Genomic DNA, 22861 nt, shown 5'->3' on the forward strand with positions numbered 1-22861 from the left:
CTGGATACCTATGCATTTAAGTGAGATGAATCATTTACCATAGAGACATTCTTTCATTCTTGTTTTTTGAGGCCATGAAGATACCTTCCATCTTCAATTGATCAACCCTTCAGACTTATTCTTCTCTACTTGGTCATGTTTTATATAGTGGAGGTTCTTCAAATCAACAGTTTGGCAGTGTTTGCAGTTTCATGCTTCAATAGTGTTCTTCATGATCATCTTTTGGTCCTATCTTTTGGGACATTCCCTAGTTTGGAGGCATCTTCAGTCCTTCACTAGTTCTTTTTAGCATTTTCTATCTCTTTTTGGAGTAGGGTTTTTCGCATGTGGTTTTTTCTATTTCTCCTCTTTTCAGAGATTTGGTTGTGCTTGGGTACCTCATCAGGCCTTTGTCGCCAAGACCCATTTTCTTTTGCTTTTACTAGTAGTTTCTAGGTTTCTAGCTACTCCCTAATTTTATCTTAAGGGGTGTGTGTTAGAGTAATGAAGTATTTTCTTATTAATTAAATAATATTGATTTAATTATCAAGTCACTTGTTATCTCTATTTTACTTAAGCAAAACTTTAGGCATATGATAATTAATTCTTTTATTAATTATTATCATGCAACCTAGGTTAGATTCCTGTTAGGGTTTTGATCTCCTTTATAAGGATTGATCTCTCTCTGTAATTCATTCATTCACTTTTAATAATATCAATCTCTTTTTTTCTCATCAAGAATGTCTCATCTGTGGATCTGGGAATTCTAGCCTCCATAGCTTTAACTTCTCTCTTTTTGTGATAGGTGTTTGCATGCAAGTGATTCTTGGGAGCTGTGGGGTTGATCTTTCATCAATTTTAATATATCACTTGTGATCCGCATATGAACTAATCTAACCCATTTTTTCTATTATGTTGTCATACCTTATGTCATGATAGTCAATCTCTCAGCTGTTCTAGCCATATTTTTGACTACTCGTACCCTAGTATACATCAAACTTATTATCACTTACTTACTTTGAGACAACACTCTAAGTGTGGTCCTTGTTTAAAATTTTTTCATACTTCATTGTCTATGACTTTTGCAACTAGGAGTGGGAACGTGTTTCCTCCCTATCGACCTAGACGAGGTAGTAAAAGAGGTAGGAATCATGGTAGAGGTCATTCCCAGTTATATATATAGTCTGAGTATAGTGAAGGATCCTCATGGTCTCCTTCACCTACTAGTTTATCTAATGTTAGACAAGTATTTTCAATAAACTTACAACAAGATAGGAATCTATTATTTCAAGAACATCTAGACACTAACAAGACACCTACATCTTTAAATAGAACAACTAAACTTCTATTTGAGACACCTATACATCCTATTTAGACTAAAAACTTGCATACTAATAGGATGGCAGACCAAGATCAAGAAACTGGTGAAAAGACCAAGGACCAAAAGGTTCAAGGGTCCCTACACCTACATAAATGACTATGGAGATACTAACGAAATACTCCTAGAAGACATAAAGAAATGTCACAAAGACAAAAACTTCCAAAAGATGATAAAAATCTTTCTTAATGATGAGAATTGAGAAAGAGAAGTATTTCTTCAAACTCGCTCAAGAAGGAGCACAACTACATCAAGATTACAATCTTGAAATAATTGTCATACATGAAGAGGAATTTGAAATATCCAAGTTACAAAAATAACTCTAAGCCATTCAAGAGAAATTGCTACAAATATTAAAAGACAAAGACAAACTAGCTAAACAATACACACTAGATGCCATTTGTCCATTTCCTTTTGACAAGGATCTGTACATTCCTCCTTTTTTTAGAGGATTTGAGCTACATAAATATAAAAAGTTCCTATGAACATCTGATCCCCAAGATGACTTAAGGGATTTTAGTGCTTTATCCATGTAGTTCATACACACTCAAACTTATCTCAAATACTTGTTCCCACAAAGTTAGGGTGGCCAAGCTATGAAGTGGTTTTCACAATTACCTATTAGAATTGAGAATTTTGATGAGATTGTCAATATATTCATACAATAGTACTTATACAACATCCAACATCTAGTTACATAAGAGATCTTTGTAACCTTAAAAAAAGAGTTGGAGAACCTTTCTTAATATTCCTCCAAAGATGGAGACAACTATACACCAAATACTCATGTAAGATACTTGAGATTAAAAAACTTGATATATTCATGGATAACTTCTTACTTGATTTTGGATACAAAATACAACTTCAAGGTCCACATACCTTCGAAGAAATAATTACACAAGGTATCCACATAGAAGAGTTCATGGTTAAGAAGTGTGAGTTAGCCCTTCAAAAAGACATCAAACAAGGGTTTAACTCTAGCAAAGACAAGTCCAAGTATGTTAACAAAAACTGAGAAGTAGTACACGATGGAGTGGTGAACAATATCACTCCAAAACCTCCTAAGGCATATTTTCATCTCATAGATACATGCATGTGTCTAAAACCACTGAACAAGCTACTATGAACAATAAGACATCTGGAAATAAAGCTAAAATCTCATCTTGGGTTTCTAGACTCAAACATGAATGCACACTTCCGGGTGAACCTCTTAAAGTGGTCTACAAGCCTCTACAAAATCAAATTATTACTCCACTTGAAAATTCTTGTCCATATGATCCACAACCAAGACCTACATGGTGGAATGAGAATGCATACTATGAATACCATCAAAACAAAGGTCATGAAACCAATGATTGTATTAATTTGAGACATAAGGTTCAAGACCCCATTGATGATGGTGACATAGTTGTGGGAGGACATAACAATAATTTGGATTATAAAATTTTTAAGGAAACATTTCCTCCATATGACAAGGCAGAAATTTCTATACCAAAAAACAACAAGAAGGTCAACTATACGTATACCAATGATGATAATGTAGTCAACATGGTTGAACCTTTAGACTCTGAATATTGTGATGTAATCATGATCTAAGGAAAAAGAGATAATACAAAACCTAAGACTAAATTTGTTCTAAGAGGTGCCACATCTCTCACACCTGATCAAGAGAAAACTCAATTCTGTGCTAACATTGTTACACATTCCTTTGCTCAGATTGTTCTCAAAGGCCCTACGCCTTTTGCTCCTAGAAATGAACAACCTAAAGAGAAGCTTTTTGCTGGTCCAACCAACAAGAACACACAACTTGTAAAATCCTCCACTGCTACAAACTATAGCATCCTTGAATAATTCCAATGAAAAAATTCTCAAATAACCGTCTTTGAAGTACTTAAAATCTTGATTTCTCATAGGAAGATTATTAACAAATCTCTCACTGAGGAAAGCATACCTCAAGATCTTGATTTCAATTACTTTCAACCCATGGTAGGTTACTTGGCCTCACCTCATACTTGTCCTTTTTTGAAGATGACGAGAATTATTTGAGCCATCATCACAATCAACCATTGTATGTTGAAGTCATGATCCATTAGAAAGACATCTGCTGTGTGCTTATAGATAGTATTTCTAGTCATAATATATGTTATACTAGTTTTCTTACACAATTGGGTTACGATGATGAGTCTATTGATCCTCATAGAAAAATCATTATAATAGTATTTGACAAAGTAGAAAGAAAATCCAAAGGTCTTTTTGTGTCGCCTCTCAGAGTAGGCCCTATAGAATGAGATGTTCTCTGTTAGGTCCTTGATATTCCTCTAGTATACACCATACTATTAGGAAGACCTCGGATTCATGAAATGAAAGTAGTACCTTCAACATACCATCAATGCATGAAGTTTTCATTCCAAGGATCAAAGGTTACTATACCTACCAATAATAGTTACACATGTAACATGCTTAAGTTTGCTGAGAATTTTGTTCCTACTAATAGAGAGTCTACAAAAAATCATGTAAACAAGTTCAAAGAAATGGAGAAGACTCTTAAGCTAATAGAAACTAGAATGGGAGAATATAAAATTGAACTAGTTTGGTCTTTGACATCTCTTCCTAAATCTCTGTGTCATTTTGGGAGACCATCTAAAATGAAGAGACCTTTTGGGGTATCACTTAATGTTGTATTCAATGGTGCCTTTGTATAGGCCATTATACCTCCAAAAGATGAAGATAAAAATAGAGCCATTATTGCTTGGCTATATAAAAAAGAGGTCCCAACTGATCTCACAGACCAATCTCATGAAATAACTTGTAAAAAGAATGGAATCAATCTTAAACTGATAAAACACCTTGGCTACAAAGATAATGGTCCTATAAGACATAAAAACAAAGGACTGATAGATCCAATCAAAGAAACATCTAGATGACCTCATGACACAATAGACTTAGGCTTCAAGAAAGTTCCCTTTCATCTAGGGATCAAAAAATTTGCACCAAAATCTAACAGTTCATTTGAACATGAGTCACAAATTGAGTCTGACAACTAAGTAGAAACTTCTAACAATGAAGATACCTTTCCTCATCCTATTTTGCTAGATATTGCTACATTCTTTGTAGACCCCATTGACTTTGTACTGCATCTTAGTAATACTAAAGCTGATAGTGATTCTGCTAAGAATACTACTGATACTCCCCCATCTCAAAAGGAATAGGGAGAGTCTAGTCATACTCTTATTGTTGATTTTTTTTGTCAAAATCAAGATGATAATAAAAGTGGAGAATGGGTACCCATTACTATTGGGGAATACTACAATTTGATTCCATGTAGCACTAATTCTCGAGAGTATAAATTTGATTCCCCCTAAGATGCAACTTTTGATAAGGATATTGACAAAGTTCATGTATATGAAAATCAACTCAAAGTAGGAAAGTAGTCTAGGGTTTGGTTTGATGAGTCTCACCCTACTAATATTGATGTACCTTTGATTGATGTAGTTAGAATATAGAGGAATTTGAGCATAACTTTGGACAAAATCACTCTAGGTATCAATTTACTTGTCCATGTATTTGATTACTATACTATGAATGCAATTGAACCTGCCACTTTTCTTCCACTCAGTTATCTTGAGCTAATATACTAGAACTCAAATGCTACATCTAGTGAAGTCCCCACATTCTAGAATGACTATTCTCTCACTTGCTATCTATATGCTGTTGAACCAATAACATCTTCCACCAATGAACAAAGTGTCAATATGACTGAAGGCAACATCAAATATCTCAATTATACAATCAAAAGAAAAAAGAATAGGAATTCCAATGGTGAAAACCACATTGTGGCACTAATACATTAGGGGTCAATTTGCGACGACAGGTAAATATAATGTGTTTTTGGGATTTTTTTTTTCAATTATAGCTCGATGACGTCGCAATTGCGACGCTAACAGAATATAAGAGAAAAAAAAAGAAAAGGTTGCTCATTTGTTATACAACATCACCTCATTTGATATTGAACCCGTTTCGCTACCAGACACAATGTCGACGGATGGATGGATGATTTAGGGCAAGTTTGAGGTGAGGCCATTTTCGGACTGAGTTGGCTTTGGTTTTGTTGGTGAAGGGGAGCAATGGAGCTGCTAAAGAAGCAGACAGAGTGGAAAGCCTCCCAGACCAACCCCCTGTAGGTTTTGCTCAGTTTTGCTCCGTAGGTCTTGTATTATTTTGTGAGTATCCACACTTCCCTTGTTTCATCTTTTCATTTTATTGTATTATTACAAGACCTCAACCCTAGATACTATTGCAGTTGTGCAAATTGCGGAATCCAACTGCAAGAGATGTTATTTGTAAGTTGATTTTTAGAAAATCCAATACGGAAGGAGCAATATTAGAGCAAAGCAACAAACTTTCTAATCTGACAAAAATTGGAATTGGTGTCTGGAATTGTTCCACACACCTAGTCATTAGAGGTGAAGATGTTCAAGGGTATTAGACTTGAAATGGTATCTAGAATATATCCTTCAAGGATTCAATGTAGAAAAATATATTGAATAAAACAATCGCGTAATGTTCAGAGCAATTATACCCTTCAACTCTTCCATTTATATCAGTTGCTGCACCAACACATATAATATTTAAGTTATATTAATATTTAATGAGTATTTAATGAAATATTAATGAGTATTTAATGAAATATTAATATTTTAATGACCTTAATGATGTCTAAATATTTAAGTTATATTATAAATTTATAAATTGACTTCGTAATAAAGTGTTGGCCATGGTGAGGGAAATAAGGAATTAATACCCATTGATTAAAAATGTGCTTTATTAATGATATATTACTAGTCAACAAATGCAAATGAAATATTCATTAAAAAGCCTTGCTAGTGAAGATTCAGGGGGAAATTTTATAAAAGCCTTCATCTTAAAATACCAATTAATTCATGACTCATGCTTTTTGCTTTTGTTTGGAGCAGTTGAAACAAGGGTTTTAGATCTTGAGTTTGTAGAATTGTTAATTCTTCCAAGTGTCTTTACACTTTGAACTGCTAAAACTGTCCAGTGAATTGTGCTTGCGATCCTCTTATTCAGAGACCATAATTTTGCCAGAAATTGGGACAGATTTGAGAGGGGTTTCAACATTTTTCTTGAAGGAAATAATTATAAGTCAGTGGCTGGTGATTACGTGTCAATCACAGATTTAGCCTGAAGCTGCGTTTGATTTACTTGGCTGCGGTAGTTCTTGTGGGACAGTGTTGATCTTCCTAGGGAGCTGCAATATTGTTTAGACTTTAGAGAGCCCGTGAATGTTTGTTGAGGGCTCGTATTTGCATTTGAAGATACCAGTTTTATAATATCAGCATCAATGTCAAGAATTAATAATTTTTCAGCAAACTGCCACTACTTTCCAGGTTTCTCATTGTACCTTTAACATCATTTAGTTTGACACATTGTACTTGGCTTGGTATTCAAAAATAGTGAGTTACAAGGTTGCTCACTAACTGTTTGATGAAATGCCTTACTGGAATTATTAATTTTAGTTTATAATGAATGATTAATGCATGCAAACTGTTTGCTTAAAAGCCTAGTGACTGTAGATGTATATTGAGATGCATGGAAAGTGTTATCTTTATGTCAACTAGTTGTTCTAGTGAATTTCAATCATGTACATGTTTGTCCAAGGTCTGAAACAACTAGTATAACAATAAATAGGCAATTAGGCAAAGGTTTTAAGTTTAATTAATCTTGATTAATTAAATTTTCTGAAGAATTTAGTCAGAATTGTTCAATTAATTGAATTAATTGAACTTTAGAAGAACAAAGGAAAATGTAATTAATTATGTAAATTAATTACATAAAAGGATGACAATGATTAATTAAATAATATCATTAAACATAAAGCTTAGAAGAACAATTAGGGGCAAAAATTTAATAATTTAGCATAGTTAAGTTTAGGGTGTTTACAAATATGACTATTCCAATGTATTAGTTGGAGAGAGTTGTGATAGAGGGAAGAGGAAGGCCACTTCTACTGCAGGGAAAAAACTACAGCGTTACAGATAATGAATTCACAAAATCATGAGCAACTGAATGTTTCAAAGGCCAACTTTTTATATGCCTATGCTATCCTATATCATTTGGCAAGGTCTCATTAGTTCAAATGTTTGTTGGGAGTACAATGATAGTTGGATTTTCTTGTGCTCCCCTTGAAGAATATAGGTTGTGTATCTTCCACCTTAACAAACAATATTCAAAGGTGAACATGACAGAGGGATGATTTAACATGGAATAGGGTTGGTTCCATTGTTATGGATGGATGGACTGATATTCGACTTCAACCACTCATTAATAATTTCATTGTTACATGCCCTGCTCTTAGAGCTTTCGATTGTCTTATGAAAAACAAGGATGTTCATATACTTGCACATTCGTATTATGATTGTCTTCAAGGTCAAAGAGAAAAGAACATCTTTAATTCACATTTCTATCCGCTTGTGGGAAACTTTTTTGCATTTGCTCATTAACGAGCCGAGAATTGTCCATGTTTTTTGCATCAGTTATATAATCACCAGCTATAATGTATGCCTTTCCTTGATGGGAAAATGGAACACGTTTCTAATTCACATTTCTATTCACTTGTGAGAAACTGATTGGTTGAGTAGTTGTTTTCTGCTCTATATTTCAATGCGTATAGATTCAGTATATGCATTGTAATACTCGAACAAAAGTTCTCCTGCTTTGCTCAATTGTACAGCTTCTGACCATCAAAATTCTATGTATGACAAAGGAAGGACTGTTCATATTTTTAGACAATTCCAGTTTCATTATATTCAATTTCATATATTTAACCATCTGTAATCTACGTTACCACATGCGGCCCAGACCTGGAATTTGGAACTAGGTTCACACCGAATTTGAATTCGGTTCACATTCGTTCCAAAGTCAGCATCAGACTAAAATATCCAGTCTAAATTCTTAAAATCGGACCCTGCCCGACTTTTCATCGAATTTCGAAGATGTTTTCCCATCCTCTGCGAGCCTGGTCAGAATTTGAGCAAATGTGGAGCGAATTTACATTCCACGTCAGTGTCTTTGACTTTTAAAAAGCCTTTTTTTTGACTTTTTATAACCTAAAACGGACCCATGTCTGTACCGGAATCCAAACGAACAACTTAGTCTTTAATTCAATATTTTATTCAGTTGTGAGAAACCAATTGGTGGAGTAGTTATTTTCTGCGCATTAACCAGTTGCATAACAGTGTCTGCCTTTCTTGCATCAGTTTTATAATCATCAATTGCAATTTATGCCTTTATTGACATTTCTATTTGCTATTTACTTGTAAGGAAACAATTGGTGGAGCAGTCATTTTCTGCTCTAAAGCAGGAAAAAAACATTGGTCAATGTTTTTTGCAACAGATTAGTAATCATGGATCACAACCTTATGAGCAGGTGGAATGTCATATCAGTAGATGACTGTCAAATTAAATGTGAGAAATTGACATGTGTCCTTTGATACGTACTATTTATAGTTCCATAGAGGAAACTAAAGATACTGTTTTCAAATGTGAAAGTTATTTAGAGTGGAATACTGTGCAAGAGAGGAACTGTTGCATGGAAATTCTATTAATGTCAACCTGGACTTCAATATCTTTACAATTTCAAGAATGCTCAGAGTGAAATCCTGTGCTACAGAGAAACTGTTAGTTTTGTTAGCTTTGGACAGCTGTTTGTCCATTTGCTATTATTTAGCAAGTAATTGTTTTACTAACTAATTGGTTAGATTAGAAACAAATATTTGTTAATTAATTGACCACTTTTGGAAACAACTAGAAACCGACTTGATTAGGGTTGTTAAGTTGTTTTAATCTCAACTGTCGATTGTAAATCAATCTCGGCCGTTGGTTTACCAACAGGAGTAGTATAAAAGGAGGTTAGGGGGGCATTTGGAGAACATGAAGTTTGGAGAAACGTTTGCAGTGTTAGCAAACAGTCTTGCAGTGTTAGCAAGGGCGCAATGTTAGCGTGGGAATAGCAGTGGGGAATATCAGCGGAATAAATTAGGAGGTTGTCGGAATTCTGCCAGTAAGAGGCAAGGAATTTTGTATCTCTTGATTTGCTGAAGTTTAATATAATTTCTCATATGTAGAACTGGTTTTCCCTTAGGGGTTTTTCCAGGGGCAATTTGTCCGAAAATATTGTGTTCATTGTGTTGTTCATTTCTTTCCATATTTTATAAGTGAAGTTGCAATTGTGTTATTTTTCGATATTAGCTGGGAATTTATTTTCAGCAGTTAAATAATCGTTTATGATAGGAGATAAATAATCGTTTATGATAGGAGATTAATAATCAGTGACTGCAATAGTTAAATTTTTCACATGGTATCAGAGCATTGTTAAGGGTAGAAGAGTTTTGCCCTAGGAAAGAAATTTTGATCTCTTTAGATTTATTATTGCTTTAAACCCTTGAGATGGCTTCAGCTGGTTTGAGAGATTAGGATAGATTGGATGGTGCCTCAAATTTTGGTGTTTGGAAGGCCAAAATTTCTTTATTGTTTGAAGAGAATGGTATCAAGGATTATGCTACCAGTGTTGTACCTGTACCAACGGATGCAACACAGCTTGCAGCATATAGGAAGGACGATGCCAAAGCGAGGAGGATTATCCTTGATGGTGTCAAGGATCATATTGTTCCACATATCTTGGAGCTAGATACAACGAAGAAGATGTGGGATGCCATTCTGAATCTCTACCAGAATGCTACCGCCAACATGAAATTTTTTCTCAGAGAGAAGCTAAAGAATACTCAGATGAATCAGGGAGAAGACGTCACAAGTTACCTCACTAGGCTTAGACTTGTCAAGGATGAGTTAGCAGCTGTTGGAGATAGCCCTAGTGATGACGAGCTAGTGAGAATAGCCCTAAATGGGTTTACTAAACAATGGAGTGTCTTTGTTCAAGTTGTCAGTGGACGAGATACTTTACTGAGTTGGGATCGACTATGGACTGATTTCACTCAGGAGGAGTTTAGACTAAGTCTTGTCAATGGGGCCAACAAGAGTCAGAAAAATGAGGTGGAACAAGAGAACGTTGCCCTAGCAGGTAAAGGGAAAGCAAATAAGGGATCTAGCAAAGGATCAAATTCACAAAGTGAGAAGAAGAAGAAGGACCTTTCTAAGGTCAAGTGCTTTGGATGTCACGAGTTTGGCCACTATGTCAGTGATTGCCCAGAGAGGAAGAAGGGTAAGAAGTAGGTGGCAGCTTCAGCAAGTGCGAAAGAACTCTCCAGTAGAATGGAAGATGAGTTTGCACTCATAGCTTGTATGGTTAGCTCAACTTCACAGTGTGTTTGGTATATAGATAGTGGGGCGTCATTTCATATGACAGGAGTTAGAGAGTACTTCTCCAGTTACAAGGAGGACACCAACATCCAGATTTCTATGGGAAACTTGTCCAAACTCAACCCTGTTGGGAAAGGGACTGTTCAGTTTCAGAGGGAGAATGGAAAGATAATTCCACTTCATGATGTGTTATATATGCCAGGCTTAGGTATGAATTTGATTTCTGTATCTGTTCTTCAGGATAGGGGGTATAATGTACTCTTTAGAGGGACAAATGTGTTGATTAAACACAAGGATTGGAAATCACCCATAACTATAAGAGTTAGGAGTGGTCGCCTTTATAGATTGCAGTTTGATACTCCTAAGGCACTTATGAGCAACAGTAATCCTAGAGATCTTGGAGAGCTATGGCATAGGAGGATGGGCCATATTCATCATGGAGCACTCAGATTGCTTCGTGAGATAGTGACAGGTGTTCTAGAGGTGAGCACAGAGCATGACTATGTATGTAAGGGATGTGTGTTGGGAATTTTGTGAAAAAATCTTTTTCAAGGAGTGACACCAGATCTAAGGGTGTTCTTGATCTAGTACATTCAAATGTTTGTGGACCAATGTCAATGAAATCTCTCAGAGGATATGAGTACTATGTTACTTTTATTGATGATTTCTCTAGAAAGACCTGGATATACTTCTTAAAGACTAAGGATGAGGTTTTCAGTCGATTCCAAGAGTTCAAGGCTCTTATGGAGAATTTGATAGGAAAGAAGATAAAGGTTCTTCGGTCAGACAATGGAGGTGAGTACAAAGGAAAATATTGCATTGAAATCTTGAAGAAATTCGGGATGGAGGATTGCAAAGCCATGTCTACATCCATGATCACGAATTGGAGGAAGGTAGATACAACTAAGGAGAAAGATGTAGATCCCACTTTATATAGACAGTTGATTGGTTCGCTTATGTATTTGGTCAACACTAGACCAAATATAGCATTTGCAGTAAACTCTCTTAGTCAGTTCATGGTTGAACCAAAGAGAATGCATTGGATAGCGACTAAGCATGTGCTACGTTACTTGCGTGGTACAGTCGAGTATGGGATCAGATATGTTCGAGGTGAAGGTATTAGGTTGATAGGCTATACTGATGCCGATTGGGCAGGAAGTACAATAGACAAAAGGAGCACTTCAGGGTGTTGTTTTAGCTTGGGATCAGGAGTTGTATCTTGGTTCGGCAGGAAGCAGAAGTTTGTGGCTCTAAGTTCAGCAGAAGTAGAATACATAGCAGCTAGCATGGCGACATGTGAAGCTATATGGCTTCGGAAGTTGTTAGTAGCCTTGTTGGTCAGAAGGTTGAGACTACTGTGATACATTGTGATAATCAGAGTTGCATTAAGTTGTCTGAGAATCCAGTGTTTCATGATAGGTCTAAACATATAGATATCAGATATCACTTCATCAGAGATTGTGTACAAAGGGGAGTTGTTCAGCTACAATACATACCTACAGAGGAGTAGGTAGCAGACATTCTGACTAAGGCATTGGGAAGGCAAAATTTATCTTCTTCAGAGATCAGTTAGGTGTCCTGCGAAACAACTTCCTCGCTAAGAGGGAGTGTTAGTTTTGTTAGCTTTGGACAGCTGTTTGTCCATTTGCTATTATTTAGCAAGTAATTGTTTTACTAACTAATTGGTTAGATTAGAAATAAATATTTGTTAATTAATTGACCACTTTTGGAAACAACTAGAAACCGACTTGGTTAGGGTTGTTAAGTTGTTTTAATCTCAACCGTCGATTGTAAATCAATCTCGGCCATTGGTTTACCAACAGGAGTAGTATAAAAGGAGGTCAGGGGGGCATTTGGAGAACATGAAGTTTAGAGAAACGTTTGCAGTGTTAGCAAACAGTCTTGCAGTGTTAGCAAGGGCGCAGTGTTAGCGTGGGAATAGCAGTGGGGAATATCAGCGGGATAAATTAGGAGGTTGTCGGAATTCTGCCAATAAGAGGCAAGGAATTTTGTATCTCTTGATTTGCTGAAGTTTAATATAATTTCTCATATGTAGAACTAGTTTTCCCTTAGGGGTTTTTCCAGAGACAATTTGTCCGAAAATATTGTGTTCATTGTGTTGTTCATTTCTTTCTGTATTTTATAAGTGAAGTTGCAGTTGTGTTATTTTTCGATATTAGCTGGGAATTTATTTTCAACAGTTTAATAATCGTTTATGATAAGAGATTAATAATCAGTGACTGCAATAGTTAAATTTTTCATAGAAACTGCTGTGTGGAAATTCTAATAATGCCAACTTGACTTAATACTTACAAATCTTTATGACTTGAGGAATGCAACAGCCAATAGAAATTATATTTCTGCAGGTAGTTTTTTACTTAGGAAGTTACTTTTATAACTAAATAGGAAACTGCTTAACTAATGAAAATGTCAGGATGAAGAACTTTATGCATATTGTCTGAAATACTTCTCCACTTGTTGATTTATCAAACATAAGGAGTACCAACTCGGTGCTCATCTCTAGCTGGGCAAGAAGTTCCCTTTTTCAGATTACGCTAAATAAAGTCAATTCGACAAAGTTTATCATGAGCCTTTTTGAATGCATGCCAAAAAGTGATTTAGTCTAATGGTTGGAATACCTATTTGTACCTGTACACATTCACATTAAAATGAGTACATTGAAATGGTAACCTGCAATTGAAGGAAATGGTTTGCCTTTGCTAAGACATCACTGCCCGTGTTAGGTGCAATTTCAGTAGTGTGCAGTAAGGGACATTCAACATTAGGAGCTTTCCTTCTGTTATAAATTGCAGACCTTGCAGGAAAACATATTAATTAATGTAGAACATTAGGTTTTACATTTTAGGGACTTTTTTTTTGGTTAGAAAACATTATATCGCATATTTTTTTTGAACTTATTGTATCTTGGCTCGACTGCAGATAAAGAGTTGGTTATCATCGAAATGGCTGTGTATGGAAATGTGATTCGACCAGGACTTCAATGTCGTTGCAAAACTGTTGCCAAAATGCTTGATAAGTACAAATCAAAAGGCACACAGATTGCATGTGAGTTGCCATACAAGGAAAATCCCTGAACACGTTATTTAAACTGGAATATCTGATGGAATCGAGGCAATGGTTGAACAGTGAACTTTGAGGATTATTTTATGCAGATAAACTTTTGCAAACTGTCTTCAACCTCAAAATCTTTTCCATAGAGATGATTACTTATCAGCTTCCTTATTTTAGGGGAGAGTACTGTTCATGTGACTGACTGTATCTTTCTCTATATTGAATTTGACAGTGGGGAGTCAAGAAGTTTTTACAGGTTATTAAATGTTGTAAATTTGTAGCCACTAACATCCTATCTTGAACGTGTAAGGATAGTCCTGTCAGATATGATTAAAATATCACAAACAGTTGATTCTTTCGGTTTTCTGTAAGTCCCCAACTGTCAGTTTTTCCTCTGAATGATTGGAAAAATTCTTAAGCATGTTGTTTTTGAAAATAAATGTCAACACATTAGCAGCTGCCAAGTATACGGTGATTGCTGATTTATAATATATTGCTTTTATGTTGAATGGAATGAAGTACACGAGTTTCCACAACCATAAAATAGTTGTATTAGCTGAGGTTATAAATTATATGTCCTAGCTAAGTAAGCTTGGTTATTGTGCTGATTCTGAGGATTCCTGATAAGCTTTCTTTTTTCATGTTCACTGAGCAGATTGGGTTCATGTGCTGTACATAATTGAAACCTGCATCCACGCACAAATATGACAGAGAAATCTATTCCAATTTTCTTCTCTGCCCAAATTTTTGGATGCTATTCTGACGAACTGTCCCTGAAGATCTTCTATTTGCCTTATTGTTAGTATTAGGAAAAATGCAACTTACATTACTCAATTAAGGATCAATTCAACGACAGGGCCACATGAAAAGTCCCTACCAAGAAAGGTAGGAAACTTAGAACTAGCATTGGTACCTGGGGCCCTGAGATTCAGTGAGTTCACATCAATTGCACACCTATGCCCTAAATTCTGAAGATTCCTATCTACTCATTTGTCATGCAATTTGCATTGAATTCTTACCAATTCATTCATTCGAGAAGTTATCTTTGGGCTGCTATTTTTCACATGGATTTTAAAATACACAGGCATATCATTGGGTCTAACAGATAACCATGTATAGGTTAGTTTGTACGAGAACGTCCACTTAAAAGCAACATTTGATGATCTTACCGTTCAACCAAAAAGCTGAGGTTTTAGATTTTTCAGACTGTATCTCTTCATGATTATGAAGCTAGATTATAGTACCTTTTTTCTGAAGCAATAAGATAATTTTGAGAACAATGATAATGATTTAGGATAATTGTATTCTATATTTTAGCTCAACAAGTACTGATAATCATGATATGTAATCAATTATAGGATAAAATAAAACTAGCACTTGCACCCAAAGGAGGTGCATGGAGTAGGACAATAGGGAAAATAAGTGCAAGTTTATATAAGATGGTTGTGTGTGTATTAAATTACAACTATTCTACAATTGATAATATTGTAGACATGTTATGACATTTTTCGCTTAACATTTAATATAAATAAAAAAGAAATGCAATAGAGGAAAATAAAAACAAAAATATTTAAATTGATATATGACTTTTCTACAAAGTGAACTATTTTTTAAGCAAAACAGTAAAAGCATTTACCTTCAATTTTGCTTGTAAGTTGAATATGATGTGTGTATTAAACACTAGCTCTTTTCTTGCACCTTCACATTGATTTATGTCAACATAAAATATTTTAATTCATCAAAGAGTATTATTTGTACTTGCATCAATTGAAGTTATTGCTTTCACTTGGGCTTTCAAGGGAGTTTCTCAAAAGACCATTTCTGATATGAATTTGAGAATAATGAGTAGTCATGTTCAATGGGTGTGTCCAAATGTTTAATCAGCTTCACCAGTGACAAAAATCTCACATTAACGAGCACACACATGTAATATTAAGATCCAATAAAACATTAAATCATAGTATCTCACATTAGTGAACACACACATGTAATACTAAGATCCAATACAAACATTAAATCATAGTTTAATTGCACAACACATTGTTTTCAAACCCTATTTCTTCCCAAGAGATCCTAACAACATCTAGACATTGTTTTGTTGTGAAGAATCATTTAAAGCTTGTTTTAGTCGTAAATATTTACTTAACTGCAAAAACCATTAATTAAACCATTAAACTATGAAAAATATTGATTTGAATATCAACTCATAATTGCAATAATTTCTTCTATTAAATGCAAGTACAAGAATACTTGTTATGGAGTCTTGACATAAAGTCAAGGTCATTGAACACTACCAATAGTGGTACCTAGTGTGTAATGTGAGTCTCATAAATAGATAAATTGTACTCAAGTAAGCATGATGACACTAGGCTTAGGGAGATGGTCCAATGTGTCATCTCTAAATAACCACCATTGGGAAGTAGGCATGCTTAGACCTATTGAGATAGGTGGAGTTGATGCCTTGTATCCACAACCACTACAACAATCATGTGTCAAGTTTACCTACTCATGCAGTTGCCAAAGTACATATACAAATAATTGCAACTATTGAAATGGAATTTTAATAGCATAATCATTTTTATGTATTTGAACATTATGATTCCACACCTTCAATATATACTCATCATTAACAACATAACAATGATAATGTCATCAGTGGTGAAGGGAAAATTGGTGGTTGGGAAGAGGAGGAAAGTGAAGAACTCGCTAATGAAATATATGACTCCTTGGAGGAACAACAGGGTCCTAGTTCCTTGGTGTCAAATCCCTCCTAAGCAAGCTAGTCCCAAGGGTGGTGGTCAAGATGGTGGCATTGGTGCCAAGAGCTCAAATAGTGGTGCGGGTTGGGGGTCCTTTCCTCAACTTTTCAAGGAGGCAACATGATGGTTCGGCTAATAGACATGCTTGGTCTTTTGGTCTATCGTATGCCCAATTTTAATAGTATGGGCTAATGTGTGTTTGGGTGGGTTTTTTTTTTTTTTTTTTGGTGAAGGGGGGAGGGGGGTTGTGGGGGTGGGGATTTATATAGGAAAAGAGGTGTGAGGGTATTGGATGGAGGTAACAAAAATCAAGTTTGGGTAATATTTTTTTGAAAATAGGAGGGTTCTTTAGTATTCAATGTATGTATGTGCTATGCTTCAAGTTTGCTAAGTGAAGCCCTCCTAGGAATAGTGAGATCCTATCACCATTGACCTCATAATAATCCACTTTAATCAAACAAATATTTCTTACTACACTAATTATAATTTAATATTAAATATCATTCATTCTACATCAAAGCATAGGTTAAAAACCATAATGCCTTCTTCTAGGACAAGGTTCACTAATACATTAGGGGTCAATTTGGAACGGCAGGCAAATGTAACGTGTTTTTGGCTTTTTTTTTTTTTTTTTTCAATTATAGCCCGACAACGTCGCAATTGCGATGCTAACAAGATATAAGAGAAAAAAAAAGAAAACGTTGCTCATTTGTTATACAACATCACCTCATTTGATATTGAACCCATTCCGCTACTAGACGCAATGTTGATAGATGGATGGATGATTTAGGGCAAGTTTGAAGCGAGGCCATTTTCAGACTGAGTTGGCTTTGGTTTTGCTGGTGAAGGGGAGCAATGGAGCTGCTAAAGAAGCAGACAGAGTGGAAAACCTCCCAGGCCAACCCCTCATAGGTTTTGCTCAGTTTTGCTCTATAGGTCTTGTATTATTTTGTGAGTATCCACACTTCCCTTGTTTCATCTTTTGGCTTCTTTAAATGTCCTAGCAATCGACTTAGATTTGTATTGATTCTTTTCAAACACTTATCTTAGGTCAGACATCTCTGGTCAATTTGTACCTCAATGTAGACTTGAAATTCTCTTGCAGCATTAGTGTTTAGTAGAACTGTTTTTTGGGTAGCATGGTGATGATAAGATGTCTAAAGATAAAGGTAAATATGTTGTTTTTTGTGAACACTTGATAGAAATGGAACAATCAAGCTTTAGAAAATGAATAATATCAAGGAAGGGCTATTAAAGGCAATTTTCTATCACATTGCAACTCCGTAAACTTATGTCAAAGGAAATCTCAAATGAGATCTAAAAAATATTAGAGGAAAAAGCATCAATATAATGCCTAATTCACTAGATGATTAGGAATGTGATCTTTGCTATGCAGGATTAGAGTCTAGAGAGAACCACTTGTGAATTTTCAATTTAGCTGTCTATAGAATTGATTGTTCATATGGTTCCCTTAATATTGGAGAAACTATCCACTTAATTGCTCTTAGGAATAAAGAACAGAATGCTGACATTACACATGAATACATAAACTAATATGCACTTTTAAGCATTGTTTCAATACAAAATACCACATTGATTTAGAAGAAACCAAGTTTCTCCATAAGGAAGAATATTATTGCAAGTGGAAATTAAGAGGTATTGTTGAAATTAATAGGCATTTGCATAATCCCAATAGAGACGAATGGTGAGGTTTAAGTTACTCCTAGCAACCTATTGTAAATGCTCACAAATAAAGTTATACACATTCATTGGTTTCTTCTTCCTCCCAATTTATTGCAATCTCTTGGCTATTTTTATGTAATCTTTTTGTACTTATTAATGCACCTGACCTTAAAAACACTGTATCACACACTTGTTTTTTCTTGCAATGAACTCTGGCATCAGCAATGTTAAAGATTTTAGCTATGATAGAAATCTTTATCTCTGATTTTTCTCTATGTATTGAAATAGAAATAATACCTATGGATTCTGTTTATAGTTGGATATTTGAGATAATATTATATGAAGTGACATGTGTCATGCATTTGGAAATATGAAGAGACTTGTATTTGGAAATTGAAGAGAACATTGGTTGTGATATGAAGAGTCTCTCAATTATATATATGTGATTGCTTTCTGTGTTGAGATAACGTATCAAGTTGAAAGCATTGTACTTGAACATTTTTATATCAATAAAAGATATATTTTCCTAGTGTGGTTGGGTCTTTCCCTTCAAGCCAAAGTGTTCTCCCAGAATAAATGTCTTGTGTCTTTTGCACCTTTTTTGTGTTCTTTGTTTCTGTTTATCCTTACTTCTGGGCACAACATTAACAATCAAGGGGAATGAGGCAATTTGTACCAAGATTATTTGGGAATGGAGAGATTTATGGTCCAAGCGTGAATGGGTAATGAAGGTCTAATACAACACACAATATCTGAATCAACATTGGAATTAATTAGTCTTACAAAATGGTTGATATTAGTTCCCCATGTTGATTGTGTCCTAGGTATAGTTGGTTCTGGTATAAGTCTATAACGATAATACAAAAGATAAAGCAACTTAAGATGTGTCAAGCAATTGTTTTGTCAAGGGTCATAGTTATCCTTATTTAGGATTGCCATAAAATGATGAATAGAAAAACCCTTGATCTCTCCTTAGCAAATAAATCATATACCAATAATCTAAATGCATATCAATCCATTGAACAAAAGTCATCTTATGTAAACTAAACTTTTGTTTTGTTGCAAGATGTCCAAATAATTAATCGAATGCATATATGCAACAAATTGAATAAAAGATAATTGAGGTAAACTTTGAAAAAAGTAAATGAATGTAGAGCTCATAATTATATTTCTAATTAAAGATAGCAGGCTTCCATAATCCACATTGAATTTTGTAGTATGTTTCTAGAATTTGATTGTGTAACATTATTTTTATAATTAACGTTTCAAATCATACACCATGATCCAATTTTTGGTTCATTGAACTCTTTCATCTTGATGATGGATCATGGAGTATGATTCAGATGGTAGAAATAATGTTTTAGAGCTAGAGGCTGCTATCTCAGCAGTATGAGTAGCAAAGCAGCTAGGAGCCAGAAAACTTCATGTTGAGGGTGATTCGCAAATCATTGTAAATGCAATAATAAAAGGGACATGGCAGCTTAGCACTTGTAGAACTACATAGATCAAATTAATGCAGAATTAGCTTCTCTGGATGACTCCAAATTATCACATTTGAGAAGACAAGGCAATAAAGAGGTCAACACCATGTTTGATTGGGCACTATCAACTTCATCCATTGTGATTATTTCTTTCGTTTCTTTTATTGGCCACCACCAACTTCATCCATTTAATGAGGTATGTAGGCAACGATAGTGATGTGATGGGAGTTCTTGGTGATCCTTGCCGGAAGTGCCATGTAAGTACCATCAATTAGGTTGATAATGATTGAGAATGTTTGTCTTGTGTGCCCCCAGAATTGAATCCTCGATAGAAGCTGGATTTGGTAACCACATTGTTGTTTGAGAGGCTTTTTACAATTGGAGTGATGGAAATTGCTTTCACTCTCTCTTGCACCAAGCAACAAAATTCTTATCATGGGAAGAGTAAGAAGACTAGGGTTGATAAAATGTTCAATTTTATGGACAATAAATTAATGGAGAGTGTTTTGCTTTTGTTGAGGGAGCTGTTCCACCAAGTTGAGAAACGTCACAAAACAAACACCGACATCCATTCCAAGATCATGGTATGGGCTTTGTAGTTGGATGATCATGGTATGGGCTCTGCAGTTGGGCATTGGGTGGAATGGAGGAGCTTTTTGCAAAGTCCATTCCAAGAGTTGGGGTAAATTTGGGTGAAAAGAAGAGTGGACTGCCGAGGATTAAGGCACCAAGTACATGCTGTTTTTGGTGGTTTGATGAAAAATTTAGAAATAAGAGGTTTATAGAGACCAGAAAGGGATAATTTACAATGAAAATGGCGGTAACGATCAAGTTCTTGGATGAAGACAGAGAGAGCTTTGTTTTTCACTTTGTGTCACATTTGCCGTATCATTCAACATCCCTGAACTCTCAAGAATTAGTCCTCATAAATTATTATGAGATTAATCTAGAATTTGAAGATTCTTGAACGTAAACAACTTTGGTGAGAGAATGTTTTACAACTCATTAAAAGACAAGCTGAGAATCGTAACTCTGCTAGTTCTCCAATCCAAATTGAGATACACCCTTGAATTTTGTTTTGCAAGTCAAATACTCGAAGTTTTGTGCAATTTGCAATAGGAGGAGGAATAATAGCTTGCAATTTTTTCTTTACTCATATTTAGTGTCTCAAGTAGAGGAAGATTCCTAACTCTTCTAGTACCCCACCTTTGAAATAATTTTGAGTCAAATTCAAAATTCTCAATTGAGAACATCTGACCAGATTTGTAGGAGTGACATCACTTAGTGCATTCTTTGAAAAGTCCACAAATACTAAAATATTATTGGCAAGACATATATATAGCGGAATAGAGCCAGTTAACAAGACAGTTACAAATTTCGTGTCACTGGAAATATATTGAAGAACCTCCATGTTTTTACTTGTTGTAATCTTTGTAATATATTGCTACAGATTGCTAACCAAAGCTCCAAAACAATTTTCAGCAAAAAGAATATCAACAAACAACATTAATCATATTTAATTTAGTACAAATAAGCTCTTATGTTTGCACTCTTGAAATGCAAACTATTAAGAAGATTCTATCAAGAATATGTATCTAGGGCAATTGAAATGTATTTTGAAATTCTCACATACATTCTACTCATTATGAAAATTATGCAAGAGTTATATATTTTATTGTGTAGATCCACCAAATATTGGTCACCTTTCAAAGTGATAAGAAGTTGCTTCTTGAATAAAATTTGATTGCACAAAATTATCTTGATTGTTAACAAAAATGTTATATCTTTAATATTCAATTACAAGCATTTAGGGAAAACTAGAATCAAATGCAATATGTGAACAATTAATTTTGAGAAATTTGGTCAATAAAATAAAGGAGAGGAAGAATCAGTTCAACCCATATAACAACTACGTTGTGGGACTTCTAACTATATGTAAGAAGTTAAATATAAAAATTCAAATACATCAGGACCAACATAAAACCTTCATGAATTCAACATTCAAAAAGATATTGGATAAAACTATCCATCAAAGTAAAACACCTGTACCTTGATTTTAGGTGAAAGCACAACATTGCAATCACGCTGGCAAATCCAACTCCAAAACACAACCCCATTGACACTGCCCACCATCGATCCATCTCGTCTGCATCTCCATCTGCATTTGTCACTGCTATGCTGTTCCTTTGTGTTTGGCCACCTATTTCACCCCCACCAGATCTCATTGCTCCATTTTCAATATGCCCTATGGATGTCCCTATCTAACTATATATCTTTTAATTGCATATAATAACTAATTTATGTGCTTTTTCATGACTATGTTTGACTCATATAATTGTGATCTCTCTAGGACTATGATGTCGTTTAATATGGCTTGCTAAAGCTTGTAAATTTTGTTCCTTTTTCCATGTCATGTAATATGTCTTGCCTTGTCGCTTATATGTTTTGAAATTTCTGTTAGGCCTTGTAGCTTGTATAATTTGATTGTTGGAGAGCTTCTAAAGCTAAGCAAGAAGGCCGTTGCACGAGTTATAGCCGTGTGCTCAGGTATGAAAATTGTATATTTTTTAATCTAATGTATATTTTAACTAGACTTTTAGCTTATATGTTTTGAAATTGCTTTTAGTGGCTTAATGTTGTAAGGTCTCTTGAAATAAGACCTTTAGGCGATTGGTCAAAGTTTTACAAATAATCTTATCCAAAAATTTGCCTAGAGCAATTGACTGAATGTTATAAAAGGTGATTGGGTTAAATGTCTTAGGAATAAAGTCAAAGAAAGTATTTTTAAAATATTAAAGTATTTAGCTAGGTCTAAGAATATTTGTGTACTTTTGACAGTTTTTCTTAGTTTGTGAAAGTTGTAGACCAAAGTTTTCATAGCTCAATTTTTGCTTCTTGCGAAGAACGATCATGTCAGATAATATAAGTGAAGAACAAAATAGGGAGACAATCACTAGATTGTGGTCTAACTTGAAAAGAAAAGGTGATGGAAAATGTTATTGTCCTTGCAAAATTTGTAAGGGCTTAAACCGTATAAGACTGCTAATCAAAATAGTTAAGAGACATTGTAGGGAGACTGGTCATATTGAAGGGGGGCATGACTATCATCCATTGGTAAGTTGTTCATTATATCATTTTAACAATTTATATACATATGAAATCACTTGATGATG

At 34.8% G+C, this 22861-nt stretch overlaps 1 long non-coding RNA gene across 1 annotated transcript; it reads left to right on the top strand.

The window, feature by feature from the left end:
* The first annotated feature begins 6240 nt into the window (after positions 1–6240).
* On the top strand, positions 6241–14256 carry LOC149531012 (uncharacterized). The gene is made up of 2 exons (XR_016358580.1): positions 6241–6765; positions 13634–14256. It is a non-coding gene; the product is annotated as an uncharacterized LOC149531012 (long non-coding RNA).
* The last annotated feature ends 8605 nt before the right edge of the window (positions 14257–22861 follow it).

This window comes from Cupressus sempervirens, chromosome 11 (assembly GCF_028749045.1).
Source record: "Cupressus sempervirens isolate cs-2001-9-10 chromosome 11, ASM2874904v1, whole genome shotgun sequence".
Lineage (NCBI taxonomy): Eukaryota > Viridiplantae > Streptophyta > Pinopsida > Cupressales > Cupressaceae > Cupressus > Cupressus sempervirens.